The 20,478-nt window shown below is 42.7% G+C and overlaps 1 long non-coding RNA gene across 6 annotated transcripts; it reads right to left on the bottom strand.

Annotated features, from left to right (window-relative positions):
• Nucleotides 1-3,627: 3,627 nt before the first annotated feature.
• Nucleotides 3,628-14,982, bottom strand: LOC116996630. 6 transcript variants are annotated; one of them, XR_004417976.1, is made up of 6 exons: nt 14,906-14,958; nt 13,824-14,184; nt 12,090-12,265; nt 9,453-9,537; nt 4,996-8,445; nt 3,628-3,808 (listed from the first exon to the last, which is right to left on the bottom strand). It is a non-coding gene; the product is annotated as an uncharacterized LOC116996630 (long non-coding RNA). The 6 variants fall into 6 exon arrangements; XR_004417977.1 differs by lacking the exon at nt 13,824-14,184 and having other exon boundaries at nt 3,633-3,808; nt 14,906-14,982; XR_004417979.1 differs by lacking the exon at nt 13,824-14,184 and having other exon boundaries at nt 3,633-3,808; nt 14,902-14,969.
• Nucleotides 14,983-20,478: the final 5,496 nt, after the last annotated feature.

Below are 20,478 nucleotides of genomic sequence, written 5' to 3'. Positions count from 1 at the left end.
GAGCCAAGGGTGCTTTAAAAACAACTACTTAAAAGGAATAGGGTAATGTAATTAGGAATGCAATTAGAAACATTTCAAAGATGGCTTGAGTGAACGACATTTCTTGCTTAGCCATGCATTTTGGAAATGTTACCCCTGATTCAAGTTCTCAAAGTAACTTCTGTCTTGGACTTTGAACATGGTGGAAAATAAAGCTGGCAGATGCTTTGAGAGGATGATCTTCTGAGGCTCCCCAAAATGCCTTTGGGACAACCTTGCCCTTGTATCATGGCCTTTATTCACACTGAAAGGGAATTTCAAGCAACAGTTTCATGTCAGCTTGAGCAAAGACCAATCAGACTTTGGATCTTGAAGAGATTGAAGGAAGCAGCATCTAGAGACACACTCAGTAGTACTTGGGCAAGGCTGAGTGGCTCATGTTCAAAGATTTGGCTGTGGGATAACTTGAAGTGACAGAAGGCAGGGTTAAGTGGAATATTGAGGAGAAATTCTTCCCTGTGAGGGTGCTGAGCCCTGGCACAGGACACTCAGAGAAGCTGAGGCTGCCCCTGGATCCCTGGAAGTGTCCAAGGCCAGGCTGGACATTGGGGCTTGGAGCACCCTGGGATCCTGGAAGGTGTTGGGGGTTGAATTTAGCTGGTCTTTAGGGTCCCTTCCAACCCAAACCATACCACAATTCTATGACAGTTTAAAATTCAGGATTGTTGTTATTTTGTGGGTAAGACTGAAAACTCCCAAAATTAGGTGGCACTTTGTAGTTGCCTGTTCTAGCAGGGGTTTTGTGGTCAGATTTTACCCTCTAATTGGTTTGGTAGAAACACAGTGAAGAAAGGTGTTTTTTTAAGGGTTAATAAACACAAACAGAGCACTGTGAAATGGATCAGGATAGAAAGATTCATTGAGGGTCAATGTTATGGGTTGTGCTGCAGGAGCTTTAGGAAGGCAAAACGGTTTGGAATTGAAGTTGAGACTACAGCTCTAAGAACAGGTCTGAATTGGGCAATGTGAAATCCCAAGCCTTTTATATGTAGGATCTGAATCTGCATTTATATCTTTAATTAAATAATTTTCTTTTTAAAATAAAACATATTTCCATGGTATATTTGAAAGCTCTTCATTGTAGGAGAACAACTGATATTTTTAATGACCAGCTGTTTAGAAACACAAAAATGCTGTACATAAATTTGCTTCTGTGTACACGAAAGAAAAATTGAATATTTTCAAGGCTGTATAAGCTGTTCTTTTTTTCCCCTCTGTAAAAACTGAAGGGTTAAGCATCTCTGTAATTTGCCAGATCGAATATTCTTTTACATAATCAGTGATGGATGGAATGTACAGATGTTTCATCATCATTTAATTCTGAGCAAACCCCTCCAGAGTTTCTCCAGACCTCCTTATCTGTTGTGGAGTACCTGTTTAAAACTATGACTGATTTTTTTTTTTGTTTGCTATATTAAATCCTTTCTGTAGAGTGATTTTCTTTAACAAGATAGTATAGACTTTTTAAAAAATTTCTTTAAATTTTTTTTAATGTCTGGCCTTCTAGATTTGGGTGGTTTTTTTGGGGGTTTGGTTTTTTTTTAACCGTTTGGAGGGGGTTTGGGGTCTGATGAGTCCCCAGCTCGGATGACGCTGCAGCCACTGTGGGAGAGGGACTGATGCACCACCAGTGCCTCAGAGGAAAGCTTTGCCTTGCACCCTGGGACTTGTTTTTCTTGCTTGTGACACGGTGCAGGCTTTTGTTTAAAATGTGCATAATTTTGTAGCTGCAGTGGTTACAGACTTTAATCAGCAGCAAAGATAAAACAGTATGGCTTTTGTTCCCTTGCTGAAGCTCTTTTCATGTGGTGCCACTGGCTGCTCCACAGTCACATTTATCCCGGATGTTTTGGCCAGCCTGGTCAGTCCACAGGGCAAGAACATTCCTTTTTTTTTTTTTTTTTCCTACAGCAAATATTTTCCACACATTTTCCCCTCCCAAGTTTAAGAACTACAATCAATCTGGTAGTAACATCCATCCTTGCTCATCCCACAGCTGTGCATGACCCCCCAAAATATCAAAGCACAGTTCTCCCACTATTCTTACTTTGCTGATGGACCTGATTTGGCTAAAAACTCCCAAATGTGAATGGTGGAGGAGGAGCTCAATTTGATCCCTAACGAGATAGTCCTGACAAAATCAGGTAGGAGGATTTATTTTCCTTTCACACAAGCAGATAAGCAGAACAGAACCAGCGAGTGCCAGATATAAATCTAATTTGAATGGAGTAACAAAGCTCTCTCCCAGCTGATCCTTTGGCCCTTTATTTCTCATTGGTAAGAAATAAATATGCTTCTATTGAAAGAAGGAAAAAAAAAAGCTCTTAAGACAGTTGTGTAGCACTTGGATTAAGATGGGAAAACTTAAATGAAAACTGCAAAATTTAAATTTCTCATCAGAAATTAAAAGCAATGTGCTTCCTTCTTTCCCCTATGTACCTGACCCTTTTGTTGTTAGTTTTTTACCATACTGGGGATTATTGAAACAGAACTGGACCCTGGTTGCACTGTGCTGTTTAGGGATAGTTTTGTGCTCTCCTCATAGCAAGGGACAGGAAAGAACCTGACATTTACCTCTGCTGTTTGCCAAGAGCCAGCTGGTGTGACAGCATATGTGTATTAGCAGGACAACTGGCAAAGCCAAGCTTTGTTGTAGCATGTGCTCATTTCTTGCAGGGAGGGGGTCAAAAACCTGGCACAATAAAAGCTGGAGATACTTTAAGATTTTGAGGAGAATGTATAGAAAATATAGGGCACAAATCCACAGGAAGGTAAGTATTTTAATGCTATTCATAGAGGAGCTTATTCAGTGCATAACTGAATGTGGAGGTCCATTAAAATGAGCTTTCCCAGGAAAGCTGCAATACCTTGACTGTTTTAGTCTCTCATATTTAAACAGTTTTGAGTCGACTCTTGTTAGTACAGAAAAGTCTGTGGCTGAAAGGTTTTTTTTCCCCCTCTGTTTAAATTTGTGGTGCAAAAATTGATGTCTCCCATTCTCATTAGTATGGGGTTTTGTCTGTGAAAGGGTGTTTGACCTTACAGGACCAAGAGAAGAAGTAATAAAGATTTTGGGTGTCTTGAGCTGATACCTGATTGTAGGACAGAGTTCTTAACAGAGGGATGATGTTATAGACTAACTTAGAGGAGTGGAAATTAGGAACCCAATTTTATTGCATTCACTGGAACCTTCTTGTTCACGGAGCAGAAGGAGAGGGTAAGCAGTGCCCAGACCTCCTGTCTGGCATCAGAAGTGAAGAGCTTGGAAACCATTTATTGCCTGAAACTGTAGTCTGCAGACTTTTCTCTTTAGCCCTGGAAGATGGCATCTCTAATTTCCATTTTACTGACACAGAAGTGGTTCTAGGATGAAATGGAAAGGCACAGAAGGCACATCTGAGCCAGCATGCAGGAGGTCTGTGTGACAGCCAGAGCCAGACCTCCTCTGCTGTGCTGCAGTCCCACATCTAAGCACACATCATTTTCCAAGTCTCTATCATTATGGTCATTTACTTCAGCAATTTAGATTGACTCATTAAAACGCTTCCCCTTCGTCTTCCCAGATGAGGCACGTTTAATGGGTGTATTACATAACTCACACCTACAGCACTGCTCTGAACTTACATGAAGGGCAGTCCAGCTCTGCTCCACCACATTTATCTAAGCATCCAAGGCCCATTTTGAAGATGCCAAGTCTTCTGTCAATTGCTATTCTGGTCACTTTTTGAGTTTCATTACAATTTCTAATGATACAGTTTTCAGAGGGAATCTGGAGATAAAACACGGAAGAGATTAGGCAATTTTTCAAGAGATAACTACTGTCACCTTAGAAAGAGAGAAAAAAAAGAGATTTAAAGTAAATGTCCTCAGTGTATTAGAATGTCTTGGAACACCTGAATGTTTGCCTACTAAGAAAACACTCCTGAAACTTAGTGTTTGGAAATAACTTTGCAAAAGAAGTCTGAGAAGGGAGATGTGAGATGCAGAACAGGGCGTTATTTAAGCTTATTTCCTCAATATCTTACTTTTACAGTTTCAACCTGTATCTGATGTCCATGCAGCTGCAACTCATCAAATTACCTTGTAATTTACAGCTTTAGAATTCCCTGCAACTCATAACAGGCACAAGAATTAAGGTCTTAACTGAACAGGTGGAGGATTTTCGGGCAACTTTCGCTCACTCCTTCCCTTTCACCCCTGCTAATCCCATTAGGTGCTTTGTTATGTCACATTCAGAGCATGTTATTCCTTTATTCTTACACCACCCTGTGTTGTGGGCTGTAACCTGGAGCCTCCCTCCTCTCACCTCCTCTTGCTGTTTTAATGGGAAACAGGGAGTTTTTATCAAGGAGCCAGTACACAGCACCATCATCATCATCATCATTGCACTTTTGCAGCGCTGAAGACAAATGTTGCAAGATAATTTGTCATTAATATATATTAGACCAATCCTGTGGCTGCTGCTCTGGGTCTAGGAAGACCAAGGTCAAAGGATATTACAAAATAGAGGATTTGGACCCTTTTGCTGTGTGAGCTCCTTCTGTACCATTGGGATTTTTCTTTTAAGAGGGCCCCACGTTGGAAATGCAGACTACGTAAGCCTTGACCCACTTTTGGGGAAAAGATGTTATTATACATTACCCTAAAAGGCTCTTAAGATATTTTTGGCTACTCAATATATAATGAAAATATATATTCAATACTTTAATGCAGCATTTCTTAATATTCTAAATGGGTCAAGGCACCACACCCACACTGATTTTAGATAATGCTAATCTTTTTCTGCTTGTTTGCATGTCTTTTCTTTGAACCATTAGTAAGATTTTTAAAAGCATTTACAGTGTCAAATAAATCACAGGTTTGAACTACTCTAGCGTTTTACTGTTGGGTAAGTTGAGATATTATCAGTAATACAGAGTTGAGCACCTCATGGGGTGGCCAGTATTGGCCACTCACCTTCAGAAAATCAGACACTGAATGGTAAATTTTGCTTTTTTTGTTGATTCCTTCCACATCTTCTGGAACATCTTTGTTTTGTCACTTGCTCTTACGATTTCTGTGACTCTGCTCCATCAAATGTGATCACACCTAGTGTAGCAATTACAGATGTTCTGCAGATATTCTTAGCACTCATGTCATTTTTTCTGGTACATTTACACCTGTTCTGGAAACAAGAGCTGAGTTACACAAGCTGACTCCCAGTTTCACACATATTTTCCATGTCTAGAACCCAGCTGATTGTCTGATGGCTCAGTGACAGCAGAACTCTCTGGATATACAAGTCCACACAATCAGTCTCTATTTGCCCAACACATGCTGACACTTACAGGGAAAAAAAAAATCTAATAAAAAGCACCTGATAGACAGTATTTTTCCACTCCCAGCACAAAGCAATGCAATAACAAACACACCTAAATGTGTGCTCCAGCAAGTACTCTCTCCTTCAGCCAAATATCCTTTAAGAGAGTCAGGGCCCTCCCATAAAACATTTGTCTTCTCATCAGCTTTATATAAATAAGCAATTCCTCAGGAGAACTTTGCATTTGACTCCCTATTACTCCAAACTCTCCCAAACCCATATGCATTTATAACCTGTTAAGGGGAAAAAAACATTGAAGCATTGAAATAAAACAATAAAATATTTTTATTTTGTATGTATCTCAGTCCTTCAAGTCAATTGCAAAAGTTGTATTAGTGTGTGTGTGTGGGGAGGAAAGAGTGAAGCTAGCTAGAGCTTGAATATATAAAAAAACCAACAAACCAGGAGTTCTTCTAAAATTTTATGATTAGAATCATTTTTCACGGGGCTCTGTAACATCTCATCACAGTTCTATTGACCACCTCTCTCTTCCATCCCCAACTGCTTTATGTCTCTGACACAGCTCCATGGCTTGGGGTAGAAAAGACCAGGAGAAAAGTCTGTGTTCTATTTCTTTGAGCATAAAGCCTTTCACCATGTGCTGAAAAAATGTAGGTACCACTGGCTCCTGCAGTTCTTCATCTCCTTGATCTTAAATCAGCTCTTTTCCAGATGCTTTTTCAGAATATTCCACCCTCTGCTGCTTTTATTTCAGTGTGGTCTCTGCTTGCTTCTTGCTTTGGGATATTCCCTTTTCCTTCTTTCTCAGCAACTCCACATCACCAGAAAATAAACTGCCACTGATCAAATGATTTCTAGTTTCCTGACAAAATTCAAGTACTCATTTCTGCCATGTTGTAGTTGTTGAATCACTTTTTGAGAGACCACAGCACAAAGCAACAGATGTCAGCCCCTCTGAGGAGATACCATCAGCTGATAATCTGTGATGAAACCCATGCTTAACTCATGTATAGGACACATCTGGGTTAATTTAAGGGAAGAATATATATGAATTTTAATTTAAGAAATTGCTTTAACTGCAATTCACCAACTTTATTACCTCACACAAGTAAATTCTATCTTTGGCAACTCCTTCTCCAACTTAAACATCTTTTCTTCTGATGAAAAAAAATGCCAAATCTGAAAATACCCAGTTCTTTCAATACCTCTGAAGTTAAAGACTCAGCTGCCAACTTGGTAAATATCCCCCATAAAATCTTTTTTTTTACTTACCTGCAGAAAATGAAATGAGTTCCTTATGTGGGGTTTCATCAATGCTGTCTGCATGATAAATCTGTGCTATTTTGATGTCTTTGCCTTTCAGATTTCACCTGATTCTTATTTGCAAAGGACTAGAAGCAATTCCCTGTACCCACCTAGGTTTCACTTAGCATTTTACTACTGAAACAAACCCCAAAACCGATGACATTTTCTGGCAATGGCTTGTGCTTATTGACTTGCAGTTCAGAAACCACTAGAAAAGGTTTCAGCAATGTTAAATGTCTTTTATTTTTCAATCACTGTTATACAGAGTAGAAAATGAAGTCAATTAAACTAAGAATACTGTATCTAATGACATTACTTATTTATAAGACTAAAGCTATGTCCTTGTGGGTTTATAGTTATGCAGATCTAAGTTACAGCATTTGAAATAAGCCTTCATCTTGACTTTGGCAAATAAGAAATATTTTTTAAAAGCCTGGAAAATTTTTGTTTGGACAGAAATGGCTTCATTTTGACATATTTATAATACAAAACAAAGCTAAATGATTTGTAGGAACTGTCATAGCAACATGCTTTGCTTTAAATTGCCAAAATTCTGTTATAGAAATCACTCAGGTTTTCTAAAATATTTTATGTAGTTTTCATGAAGAAATCATGAAGTGGAATGGATCCAAGTTTCCTGTCAGAGAAACTCCACAATTAGGACAGTGGTAGTTCCCCCACCTCCAACACATTATTTCTATTTCTAGTGACCACTCTAGTTTGCTATGTGTCTCTTCAATATTTCTGAGCAGGTTCACCAATTCAATGAAAAAGCATTTTCTGGTTTTTCCTCTCTTTATTTTCTTTTAAGGGGCAGTTCATACAGCTGTTACTCAAAAAGGAAGAGTGATTTGAAGTTGTCAATATTCCTGCAGTGCCATTCCCACTGAAGGTGTGCTTTATGCAAGGCCTTAGGTAACTCCTGACCTGACTGACCAAGAGGTGCAAACATTTTCAGAAGCAATAAAGCTGCTTTATTCAACTGAAACATTCACAAAATTTCTGACACTGAAATCAAGGTTTTTATCTCAATGTGGCTCCCTTGTTTTACAAAGAGCATTCTTCCCACACTTCTCTCACAATGATCAGGTCCATGTGGGTTTTTGGAATGTCATTTTCCTTCTGTGTGAAATAACATCCATCTCCAGGCTCCAGTGGATGAGCCTGCTGCTGGATAACTGCATAACCCTGGGATCATTCACACACACAAACAACAAACACAAAAAGGAATTATTTGATGAGGACTGGGCAAAGGGGTGTGAAATACTGCAGGCTTATTGCTCATGATCCATTAATATTGTCAGAATTATAAAAAAAACCAAGCAACATGAATTTTTATGTTGCTGTATTATTCTGTAGATGAGAAAAGATTTCTTAGTTGAAGTACATGACCTTTACCAGAGAAAAGGGTTTGACCTCTCTAAAAAAGTTAATTAACAAGACTAAATTAGGTCAAAATGTCCATTAAATTCAAGAAAATTCCAGTTTACAACACACTGGTCACCACCAGAAGCAGCTCTTGTCATCAGATGTCTGTATTTTAGTTTTTTCCCGATTTTTCCTCTTTTACTTACAAAACCTGCTCCATTAGAAAAATTAGCTTTCTATAATTTTCATGACTCATCAAGGCCTGAAGGAAAAAAAGAGAATCATCCACAGTCTTCTCATTTGTGACACAGACTATTAACAACTTCATTAACTTTCTTCAGGCCGTGTTTTAGCTCAAAGTCTCTTGTGCATTTTTTACAGGAGTTACTGGAAAGATTCATTGTCTTGGTCTTCTGTCAAGAGAAAAGAAAAATGGAATTAGAAATTTTACATTATTTTAAGGTGTGGGAAATAATTCCTGTAAACATTGTTGTAAGTAAACAAATCTTGATCACTGCTTTGTGCTCAAAAGCTGGAAAATAAATTTAATTTAATTTCTTCTCTTTAGGAGACAATGCATCACAACCATCTGCTTTAACCCTTGATTAAGCACAGACAATCACTAATGTAGAGCAAACCAGAAACTATAAACAAGAAGAAAAGTTTCTAATCCCAAATTTCTTGTTCTATACCTAGTTACCCTTAGATTACCAACATGCAACATTATATCTGATATAAATAATCCCAGTCATGTTCTGTCCTCTATAAATCTCATAAAGGCAACAGGAGTTTGTATAAGGCCAGAGAAAGGATCAAAATTTAGCCCAATACTCATGACACTGAAGAACAGCACTGGGGTACTGAAGAATCCAGCAGTTTTCACTGTGATGAGCAAGTACTGGACAGCTTTCCCTCCCACCTATGTGTAGAAAGCACAACAGGACATAATAATGGAAAAAGCAGAAGGTTTGAGGGCAGTAACTTCCCTGAAGTGATGCAAATCCATTGGATTTTCTCTTCCAGAGCAGAATACTTCCTGAATTGGATATGCAGCCATGGCAGCACAAAAACCTCAGACTGACAATTTTGAAGTGAATCTTACTTTGTGACAGTTATTAAGATCTGGATATTAATCCTTCTCCCCATGCTTTTCTTTGGCTGGGAAAAGAAAGGGATTCTAGGGACAACTTTTAACTAGTTTTGCAAAGGCATGAGCCAAAAATATATCCTGCAGTTCTTAATCTGTGCACCTTCTGCCTTGTTCCTCTGCCACCTCCTGTCCCTTTTCTCACCCTCTCAGCCCAGTTCTCTCCTCCTCTGGTGTCTCCCTCTCCTTGCTCTGCCCCTGGACAAACCTCCCTGAACACAAATTCCATGCACAGATGAACCATGCTGAATTACAGCTTGCATCATTGTTTACCTCTGACAAGTTTCCTTAATTGAGATCCCCAGCAAGAAAAACCCATTCTGGCGTTGCGTGGGCTTCCCAGTCATGGACAGATTTCCTGTTGTTTTGATGCAGTGTGCAAACATAAGAAAATAGAACTTGTTTTCCAAGGAGCTAGCAACATCAGCAGCACAAGGCATGAAGTGTTTACAAACAACAGATGGGAGACAAACAGCTCGAAGGTGGAGGTCAACATGGGAAGCAGCACTCCCTGCCTAAGAGCTGCTTGTCTGAACAAGGGGTTTGGAGGACAGAAGAACTCTGAGCAGAGACAGAAAATGATTTTTTTTCTGATATATGTACAGTTAAGAAATCTTTGAGGTAGAGAAGCTGAGGTAGCTTCAAAGTCAAGTCAGTTCAAGAAGAGTAGAGAAGGTACATTTTCCTGAGTCTCAGTCTTTGAGACAGAAGCACATTCATTTTGTAAATGTGAGAAAAGGAAGTCATGGCATTTTAACTGAATATTCCAAAATTTATATCACATTCCCTGAACACATACAAAACTTCTAAACCCTTCTTTCTCTATCCCCCTTCGAAATACAGACCCAATGAATCCACTGCAAAGTGCCCTTCTTGCAGTTAAAGGCTGAGAGATGATCTCCACAAACACACAACCCCCTGCTCTGACAACTGGTGGCATCAACTGAAGTTCAAAGGGAAATTTTAACAAAATTTAAAACCTGTTCCTGCAGTTTTGAGAACAAACTATTTAAGGAAAAGGCCTTTTAACAGCCTGCTGTGGTGGGCATTGATCTAAGTCCAACACCAGCAAAGAGCAGGTGTATTCTTTTGTGTTTCTTTTGAATTTTTAAACTGAGCTTTCTGAAAGGAGTGAAGGTACCTGCCCCATCCTCTCTGGCATTAAAAAGAGGATAGACACTCCCTGTGGTTTTTTTTCCCAAAGAAACTGCATCTGCTGCTTGCCTGGTGTCTGAGGCAGGGTGAGTCCCTGGATGCTCTGCCTGCCAGGTTCCTTTGAGCCAGAGAAAGGAGAGGCACAGGGCAGGGCAGGCAGAGCCCTCTGTGTCCACCTTGCAAGTGACTCTCCATCCAATATCCAATTCAAATATCCTGCAGGATGGGGAGGCTTCACTGTGCTGCTCATGGAATACCCAGCACAGCAGTGTCTCACTGCACAGGAGAAGCAGGAAATATTTTTGACACATTTACTTGAGCAATACAGCACTCAAGTACATGTGTCAAAAATGACACACCCCAAACCAAAATACAGATACCCAAATGTGTTCAGGGACAGGGAGTGATGTTACTCAATCCCTGGATATTTATGTGCACTCAGTCAAGTTCAAAAGGAAATGTCTTATTATACAAGGCACTGAAAGATCTTTTGAGAGCTGCTGACAACCTCCCTTCAGCACAGGTAACCAACTATCTACATTAAAGCAACAAGCTGGTTTGTCTTTAAAGATCACTGGGCATAAAAGAAGCTTAAAGCATTCCAAGTTCCATCTGCAGCTTTCAAAGCCTGGTTGAATTGCCAGTGAGGTGGATCCTCCTCAATTTCTCTCACTTAGATATTAATTAAATTATTATTTTCCTTAAAAACTCCCACTAGTCTTAGTTTCCCTTTTCTCCAAAATTCTCTTTTTCACTAAAGCACAAATGTTGTACAAATAGGAACAGGCATTCAGGATTAGGTGGTGAAGAAAGCCCATTTGGACACAGAGGTATTGAGATAATAACAGAAGATACAAGAACTCAAAAAAGTTCATGTTCTTGAAGCAAACAAACTGGTTTTCAGCAATAATGTCTCTTGGTGTAGAAAAAAGTTCTACAACAGAAAAGATGAGTAAAAAGTGTGAAGGGTTTTCTTGTGTGTACACAGACACAATGCTGAGACTTTATGCTGGGGAAAGGGGGGGTAATTCCTGCTGTGGTATTCTCACAAGAGCAAGATGTAGGGATAAAAACATAGTTTGTAGTATTTCAAGAAGCAGACTAAGCAATTGTAAGACTGAAAACATGTCAAATATTAAGTCTAACTGAAGAAGCTGGTATTGTACAGTACTTAGGTGCAAGGGAAATACAAGAAAAGAGGAAAAAAAGGAGATAAATGATGTGACATATTATAGCAAAAGCTGAATGTGAGGGGGGAAAAGGACAAATTGATTGCTACATTAAAATTAAAAAGAATAAGAAGACAAAAAGCTAGAATTAGCATGAAGAAATATTGTGACTATATTTATAAACATGCTCAGTTTAACTTTAGCTCTACATTCAATGTAAGTTCTTCTGGTATGCTGGAAAAGATAAAAGTTTTAGATTGTTATCCCCATTATCAAAGTAAATTTGTCAGAGAACACGTCACATGTAATTTTATGAGAAAATCTGTATTTGCTGGATTTTAATAGTTTGCAGAAAAAAATTATTTACACTACACTGCATCATGTCAGGGTCCCTCTTTTCTAATGTTGTTAATAAATAAAAAAAATCAAAAGATTATTCAGAAAGTCAAATTCAGATGTCTGTGCATCAACAAACTATAGATTAACATTCGAAAACCAGGACTGCAGGGAGTTGAAATTTGCAGTGATACCCTTGGAACCATCAATCTGCCTGTAAAGCCACAATTCCCAATGCAGAGACACTCACCCCACCTTGATTTCCTTTCCTTGTTATCCCAGAGACCACACAGCTTTGAGTTCTTCCAAGAGGAATGCACTCAGAGAACCCAAATGCTCATCCTGGTACGTGAATCCTGTGATCTGTGCCCAGAGCTCACAAGTCACCAGGAATTCTCCTGTGCCTCCTCCTTCTGCTTGGTGACTCTGTCCTTACAGAGCTAGGAAAAGAAGGGAAGGGAAAGGGAAGGGAAAGGGAAGGGAAAGGGAAGGGAAAGGGAAGGGAAAGGGAAGGGAAAGGGAAGGGAAAGGGAAGGGAAAGGGAAGGGAAAGGGAAGGGAAAGGGAAGGGAAAGGGAAGGGAAAGGGAAGGGAAAGGGAAGGGAAAGGGAAGGGAAAGGGAAGGGAAAGGGAAGGGAAAGGGAAGGGAAAGAAGGAGCCTCTTTTAGGACCAAGAAAAAGTAAGTTCACACAGCTCTTCAGATTTCTTCATGGCATTCTGGGAGATCTCTTAGCAACAGTCCAGCAACCCATGTCTTCTGTCTCAGATAAAAGTGATCAGACTAGGTAAGTAATCTCATTTATTTCTGAAATTGGCACATTTTAAACAAAAACATACAAAACCAGCTGAATGAGTCCTGAGGTTGAAGTTTACAAGACATGTGTTTAAAACCTTGCTACTGGTGAAGGGGAGAAATACTATTTTTCATAATCATGCTTATTTATTATTTGTGGTCTTCCACGCACATTGTAGCTCATGCTCATTTCAGTCAGATGCCTGGAGGAACATTTAGCTGACATTCAATTAGCAAAGTAATGCACGGTGATAAAGCAGTAGGTAATTTACCATCTTCTGTTTGGGAGCATTCCTTGTTGCCATTAAGATTCACAACAGCAGTTGTGAATATTCACAGCCAGTTCCAAAGGAAAGCATTGCCCTACCTAGAAGAACCAACTATCCAAAACATTTGGATGACAAAAATATAGGCAAGAAACAAAAGGTCTGTAGGTAACAGTTTCCTAACATCACATGGCTCCATTTAATGGGGTGGGAAGGACAATAACAGTACCTAGAAAAGGAATTTGGTGCCACCTGGGAGCCTATTAAAGACACAAACTAAATCCCCAGTTTGCCTAGCACCAAGAATTTGTATCTCATCATAAAGGGGAGATCAGATTAGCATGGTCTCTGTTCACACCCGACACTGTGAGGTTAAAATAATTCAAAGTATTTCTGTACACTACTGACTGTGACTGCTTCCAGCTACATGGCTGCACCAAGTATGTGCCATGAAGCATCTGGTCACACTTAAATTAATATTTAAATGAGTTCTTGCCTAAGAAATTTTTTTTTCTCAGCTTCAATCCCTGAGAGAAGGTTCCTATGCACGCTCTGCTCCTCACTTATTCACTGCAAGCATGAATACAGATCCCGACTAAATTTTTATATGGGAAGAGAGAAGAAAAAGACTGGAAACTGCTGCCTCCACTTGAGGCCTAAAAGGCACCTGTACCACTAACATCATTCCCATATAGGCTGAGGCGGGGAAATTGTTTTGGCAAGATCCCTGCAAGCCTAAAACTGTCAAGCAAAGGTAAAAGCGTGGGAGGACTCCTCCCCCTCCCCTCCTTGTTGCCTGTGAGTTTACACAGAAGCCAGGCGAGCAGATGGATGCCACAAGAGGTGCAAAGGATGCCTGGAACAACAGCACTGTCAGTGGGATTCGCACTGCATGGGAACGGCAAAATCCCTTGGTGACACCCACGCTCCACAGGGATCCTCCACCACTGGGGTTCTCGGGACTTCAGGCTCAGCGCTTTTGGAGCAGGGTGTTCAAAAGAGACAGAACAAAGTGCTGCCAGCGTAGCAAAAAGAAATAAAAAATGTTGATAAGATGAGCAATACAGTTGAAATCAGGGGGAAATGAAAGTGCAAGGCTCTGCAGAGAGGATGGAACATTGGGATTTGGTGCGCAGAATGAGCAAATCACAGGAAAACACCTCTGAGATTATTGAGTCCAACCTATGACCCAACACCACCGAGGCCACGTCCAGTCTTTCCTTAAACATCTCTAGGGATGGACACTCCACACCTGGACAGCCAACCCCAATGTCTAAGCACCCTTTCTGTAAAGAAATCCCTCTTAATGTCCAACCTGAAGCTCTTCTGGCACAGCTTTAGGCTGTGACCGGTCACCCTGACTCTGGGAGCGCTACACCCTCCTGCCAGGCACGGCTGCCGAACACCCACGGAAGACAAAGATACACACACGGTTTTTGTAGTTTAACAGAACAGGAGTCCTGACGGTACATCCATAACCCAGCGATCCCATCCAGGCAGCTGGGGCAGCGCACGGAGACACAGAGCGCACCCAGAGCTCGCCTCAGGCTCCGCGCCCCAGCCCTGCTGCCACCGCCCCGCTCCCAGCGCTGTCCCCGGCCGTGCCCGGAGAGCCCCAGTGCCCTCAGAGCATCCGGAATGGTGTGGCCTGGGCATCACGGAATGGTGTGGCCTGGAAGGACACCCCGCAGCCCATCTCGCTCCGTCCCCGTCGCTCCAAGCCCGCCCAACCCGGCCTTGGGATGTGCCAGCACAGCTTCCCCGAGCAACCTGTGCCAGGGCCTCACCGCCGTCGTACGGAGGAATTTCTTCCCATAATCGAATCCAAACCCACTCTCCTTCAATGTGAGCCCATTCCCCTGGTGCTGTCACAGCCCGCTCTCGTAAACGGCCTCTCTCCATCACTCCCGAGCCGCCCCTCCGCCTCCCGCTCCGCACCGCCCGCATCCCCCGGTCCCGCGGTCGGGCCCGCTCCGAGCCCCGCAGCCGGGCCCGCTCCGTACTCACGGCCGGCCCCGGAGCCGGGAGCGGCGGCGGGTCCATCCCTCCCTCGCTCGTCGGCAGCGCCCGGCGGCGCAGGCGCGCTGCCGCCTCCTCCCCCCGTGGCTGTGGCGGGGCGGCCGCGGCGGCAGCGCCCGGCTCCGCTCAGAGCCGAGCGAGCGCGGCTCGGGCCGGCGCGGGAGGAGGGAGCGAGGCGAGCGGGGAGGCGGGGACCGGGCGAGGGAGCCGCGCCGCACACCCGGCCCGTCAGTGACCGGCGCTGCTGGGGAGGAGGAGGAGGTGGCGGAGGAGGAGGCGGCGGCGGCGGCGAGAGATTCTCCCACCCCCACCCACCGAGCTGAGGTGAGGCCAGGGCAAAGCATCCTCCTTTCTTCCCCTCATCCCTTCCTCCCTTTCATCCTTCCTGCCGACCTCCTTCCTTTCATCCTTCTTTCCTTATCCTCCTTCCCCCTTATCTCGCCTTCCCCTCATCCTTCCCTGCGCTTCCTGGTCCTCCTTTCCTTTCTTCTCTCCTTAGACACCTTTCTCCACTCCTCCCCATCCCCCAGGCTCCCTCTCCCCGTGCCCACATTTCGCACCCTCCAGATATAATAATCTTGCCTTTGCCCCCCCGCTTTTCCCTTTTTTAAAATTTATTTTTACATTTTTTTAAAAATGCAATTTCAATTCTCGCGCAGTGAAAGACCGGGAGAGGGAAAGAGACAGAGTCGGTCACAGAGATAATCCCCCTTCCTGTAAAGAATGGATTTGAATTAATGGTCATTTTGTGGTGCGTGTATTATGGGAAGAGGAGGATTATATTTAGGGAAGAAAAGAGAGGGTCAAAGGTGTGCTGTTTCACTTATTCATCTATTTACCCACCATCACTTCGAGGTGAAACCTGGCTCCGTATTATCTTAAGTATTATTTTTTCGGGAGGTGGGGGGTATTGTTTGAAATTATTCTCCTTTCTTCAGGCGTCAGAGGCTCCTTCCTCCCTTGTCTCCATGCCCCTGTGCGTCCCTGTGCTGTGCAGCGGCCGCTGCTCCGCCGGTGCGAGCCGGGAGCGGCGGGGAAGGGTCGGGGCAGCGGGGCTGGGCGCTGGGGAGGGGGCTCCATCCCCATCCCTCCCCTCCAGCCTGCCTCTGCCAGGGCTGAGACCTTCCCAGCTGCACATCCCAGCCCGAGAGCTGCCGCCTCCCAGCTGAGGATCAGCTCCGCTGGCGAGGAGCGAAAGTTTAAAGCGTGGCTTTGTCTCTGCGAGGAGCCGTGGGGATGCTGGCTGGAAGGCGACGGCAGCCAGAGTGGCTCCTTGCGGGGCTCCTTGGAGTGGAAGAAGTTTTGCTCGGCCGTGGTGCTGGGGAGCTGCCAGACCGGCCTGGCTGCCGTGCCCAGCTGGGAGGTGGCGCTGGGGATGCTCGGCGGGACATCCGTGCCCAGGGATTTGGGAAGGAAAGTTTTATTTACACCTATTTACAGCGGGGTGTTGCCTGAGGTGGCAGAGGTTCCCTTCTGGAGCTTGGAGGGGTGGATGCCCTCCCTTGTGCCTCGCTGGATGCTTGTGATGCCTGGGCTCTCTCTGAGGTGATGCTCTGTCACTTGGTTGTGTCTCTCTCCTGCGGAGCATTTATTTGATTGCAGTGTGCTTTGGAGAATTCCAGCCTTTTCAAACTTCTATTTGCTGAATTTGAAGTTCGTTCATACTTCACCAGGATAGAAACGTTTCAGCCCCCTGTTATTTTAGAAATCCTCGCATACCACAGCAGCTGATGCTACAGCACAACTCTGTGAGTCTGGATATAATGTGTGTGTTATACATTGCCTTGGCATGTATTCCTGAAAAATATTGCACTTGTCCAGACTGCTGTGAGTGCTGTGTGTGTTTGGAGTGCCAGGTAGATGAGAAGCATAAACAGGGACAGGCTCAAAGATGCTGCTGGTGTGAACACCAGATTTTCCTGTCTTTGTGGTACTACAATGCTGCTGGTTTTCCTTTTTTACCTGTAGTGTCTGTGATTGATACAATGCATTGTATCTTCCTTTTCATACCCCAGGTCAAAGAGGATTCTTTCTAGGAGAGAAAAAGTACTGATGTGAAGGGTGAAGTTCTGCACTTGTGTAAATGCTTGTTTACAGAAATACCACCTCAGCTGGGTACAAGGTAGCTGTGATTCCATTAATGGGCTCTGCTGGTGACAGAAGCCTCAACAGGAAAGCACCAGTGTCACTCGAGCCCTTACATGGAAATACAACTGTAATTCATGCAGATTTTCTGAGAGCTCTTTTAATATTAATGTTGAGCATGCATGGTACTACTGAAGTACCTTTGAAGCATTGAAAACCAAGAGTTTTGTAGGCTGAGGCTTGAAAGCCAAAGGAAGCAATTAGATCTCCTGCTCTGACCCCTTGCCTGTTGTAGTCAGTTGGATTTCATCCAGTTACCCTTGAATGCAATAACTTGCATTTGGCTGAAACATGTTTTCCAGAAAAATTGGAATTTTGATCAGAAGACAGTAAAAGGTAGAGAATCTGCTGTTTATTAAGTTATTTGGCTTCAGCTTCTAGTTACTGGTTAGTGCCTTTCTCCACTGTGCTAAAGAACCCAAAGTATTTTCTTACCATGGAAGTATTTATCAGCTGTAACCCTGTACTCCCTCTCTTCTCTACTTGAAAAACCAAGTGAACTGAAATTCTTTAAATTTGTCACTGCATGCATTTCCTTCACAACTCTGTTTCTGGGGATTGTTTTTTCCAAATCCACCTTTTCAGCATTTTTATGAAAACGTGAGCTGGATGCAGCACACCAGAGCCTTCTCTCAGGAGTGTTTTGTGCATTTAAATATTACCTCTCTGGCGTTACTCTCCTGCTTCTGCATCACATTTGCATATTAAGCCTTCATTTGCAGCTCTGCATTTTGATCTCCTTTTCTCTGGGTACTCTAACTGTGGCAAACCCTTTGCAGGACTGTTTCTTTCCACAAGAGTTCATCATTCCCTCGACTGGCATGTGTTTTCCTGATTGCAGCTTTGTAACTTTGTACGTGGCTTTTTTAAATAACGTTTTGTTTCTAGCATTGATTGATCATACCCAACGCTCCTGATGGCTTTTTGGAACTGATTTGTCTCAGTTATGTAGCACTCTATCAATTTATACTTGTGTAAATTATGGCATGATTTGTGGTGTAGACTGAATAATTGAAAAGGTTTTTTGTGGTAGTGGCTCTGCCTTTGGGGAACTCCATGTTAATCTGAGTTTAGTTGTGATGAGCTCTTCTCAAAATCTGTTCTTTTTGCTTTTTGAGATGTCACTTAACCAGTTCTTCACCAGTTTAGTTGGTTCTGTTTTGTTGTTGGGCTCTCACAGAACACTGCACCAAGTGCCAGAGAAGTTTATACCTGCACACAGATACTTCTGCCAATTGGAACTCTCAGTCATATCAAGGAATTAAACCAAAAACATTTTAGAAAGTCAGCTTTCATTATTTTACTTCCTATTATTTATTACAGAGCTCTGACATGTCAGTGGAGTCCCATATAATTTATCTTAAATTATTGTTTTATTCAGGACTGCATTGTTCTAAACCTTCCTATGGCTCCAACCACTGTCTCACTGGGTGTTTTAGAGAGATGGTGAACATATAAGTGTTCAGACTTCCAGAATTTCCCCAGGATTTTCAGAATTCCTAAAAATCCATGCTGGTGGGACAGAGAACTCCTTGGACACTTCTGAGAGTGCTTCTCCATGGTGATTTTTGGTCCTGCTGACCAAAAATGTTTACTGCAAAGTAACACTGTTTTAAAATTGTATTTGCAATGAGATGGAAAAAGAATTAATATTCTTATGAGGTACCAGCAAATCACCAACTTCCTTGCACATGCAGAATTACTTTTTGAATGTGTCTGCCCTTTTGCACTTTTGGTGTAGCTCAGAGTCCCTGTTTAGCACCACACCTGTGTGACAGCTGAGATTTCTTTTGTTGCTGTAGTTCCCCCCTGCTTTTTTTCCTGCTGCCAAGAAATGTCTTCATCCTCACCTATTAGTTTTTTACACCTACTGTTTCAAAAAGTATGAATTTTTTATCCCTTAATACTTTTCTTCTTGTTACATATGAATTATAACCACAGTATTTATTGAAATCTGTTTTGTGGCCAAATTGTAGTAGTTATGACAATGCCTTGTAGGTATTACATGCTGTCTGAACACACCAGCATGAGATTATTTTTTTTTTTCTGTCTACAGCCACAGAAAGACTTTTTACTGCATTTTAGGTGAGCAGGCTGTGTTTTTAATACATATTCCAAGGCTTGGCTAAAGAAAGCTGAACTCTTTATTCACTTGCTCCACAGTTTGTTCATAGGTGTATAAAGTAAAGGAATCCTTCAAATTTAGATATTATATCAAATGGTCATGGAAAGATGAAGGGCAGCTATACAGAAATAATCATAAAATCACAGAATGGTTTGGGTTGAAAGGGACCTTTAAGATAATTCTATCTCACTCCCCTGCCATGGGCAGGGACACCTTCCACTATCCCAGGGTGCTCCAAGCCCTGTCCAGCCTGGCCTTGGACACTTCCAGGGCAGCCACAGCTTCTCTGGGTGTCCTGTGCCTCACTCACAGGAAAGAAGAAGTAAATAAATAATCCAACATGCAGTTGGAAATAAGGGCAACGTGCAGAAATAAAGATTAGCAGTACTGACCTGTTATTAAAGTGGCATGCTTAGGATATAACTTGATGGGAGGTTTATTGGCTCAGGTCTGTAGGAATTGTTCCCTTAGAGCTGCTTTAGGTAAGATGCAAGAAGGAGAAATAAAAGAGACCAGAATGGGAAGCGAAGATGAAAGTTTATTTCACAGGAGGGTGAAATACACCTGACTAAGATAAACTTGTTGCTTTTGTATCAACACTACATTTGTTAGGATTCATTGCTCTGAAAACATTCCCTAGGCACAGCTCTCCAAGCCAGCAGTTGCTGCAGCGAGCAGGAGCAGCTGAGCTCTCCTTCCTGTCTGGAGCTCCAGTCCCGCTGGCTGAGATCCCCCAGCTGGATCAACAGCACCTGAACCTGACTGGGAGCGAGCTGCTGCTGAGTCCAGCCTGCCTGCAGCAGTGCTGGAAAGTAAAAAGACAGGATTTTTTAAAGACTACTATAAGCAAAAAGTTGAAGAAGTGACAACAGAGACCAGAAACCAGGTTTTGTCCTGTCTAAAAAAAAGTGGTTGATAACTAAGGTAACAACATTGTTAGTTCTGGTGCCCCCAGCCAGTATAAGGATGTGAAAACAAGTCCAGAGGGCCAAGAAGTTACTAAGGATCATCTTCCCCATGGAGACAGGTGTGAAAGTTGGGGCTGTTCAGCCTGGAGAGGAGAAGGTTGTGTAGAGACCTCACAGCACCTTCCAGTATCTGAAGGGGCTGCAGGAAATCCAGGGTGGGATTCTTCATCAGGAGCTGTAGTGACACGACAATGAGTGATGGGTTCCAATTGACAGAGGGGAAATTTAGGTTAAAAATGCAGAGAAATCCCTGTGAGTGTGAGGAACCCCTGGCACAGGGTGCCCAGATTTGCTGTGGCTGCCCCTGGATCCCTGGAAGTGTC

This window comes from Catharus ustulatus, chromosome 5, assembly GCF_009819885.2.
Source record: "Catharus ustulatus isolate bCatUst1 chromosome 5, bCatUst1.pri.v2, whole genome shotgun sequence".
NCBI lineage: Eukaryota > Metazoa > Chordata > Aves > Passeriformes > Turdidae > Catharus > Catharus ustulatus.
This window is presented reverse-complemented; position numbering and strand designations above follow the sequence as displayed.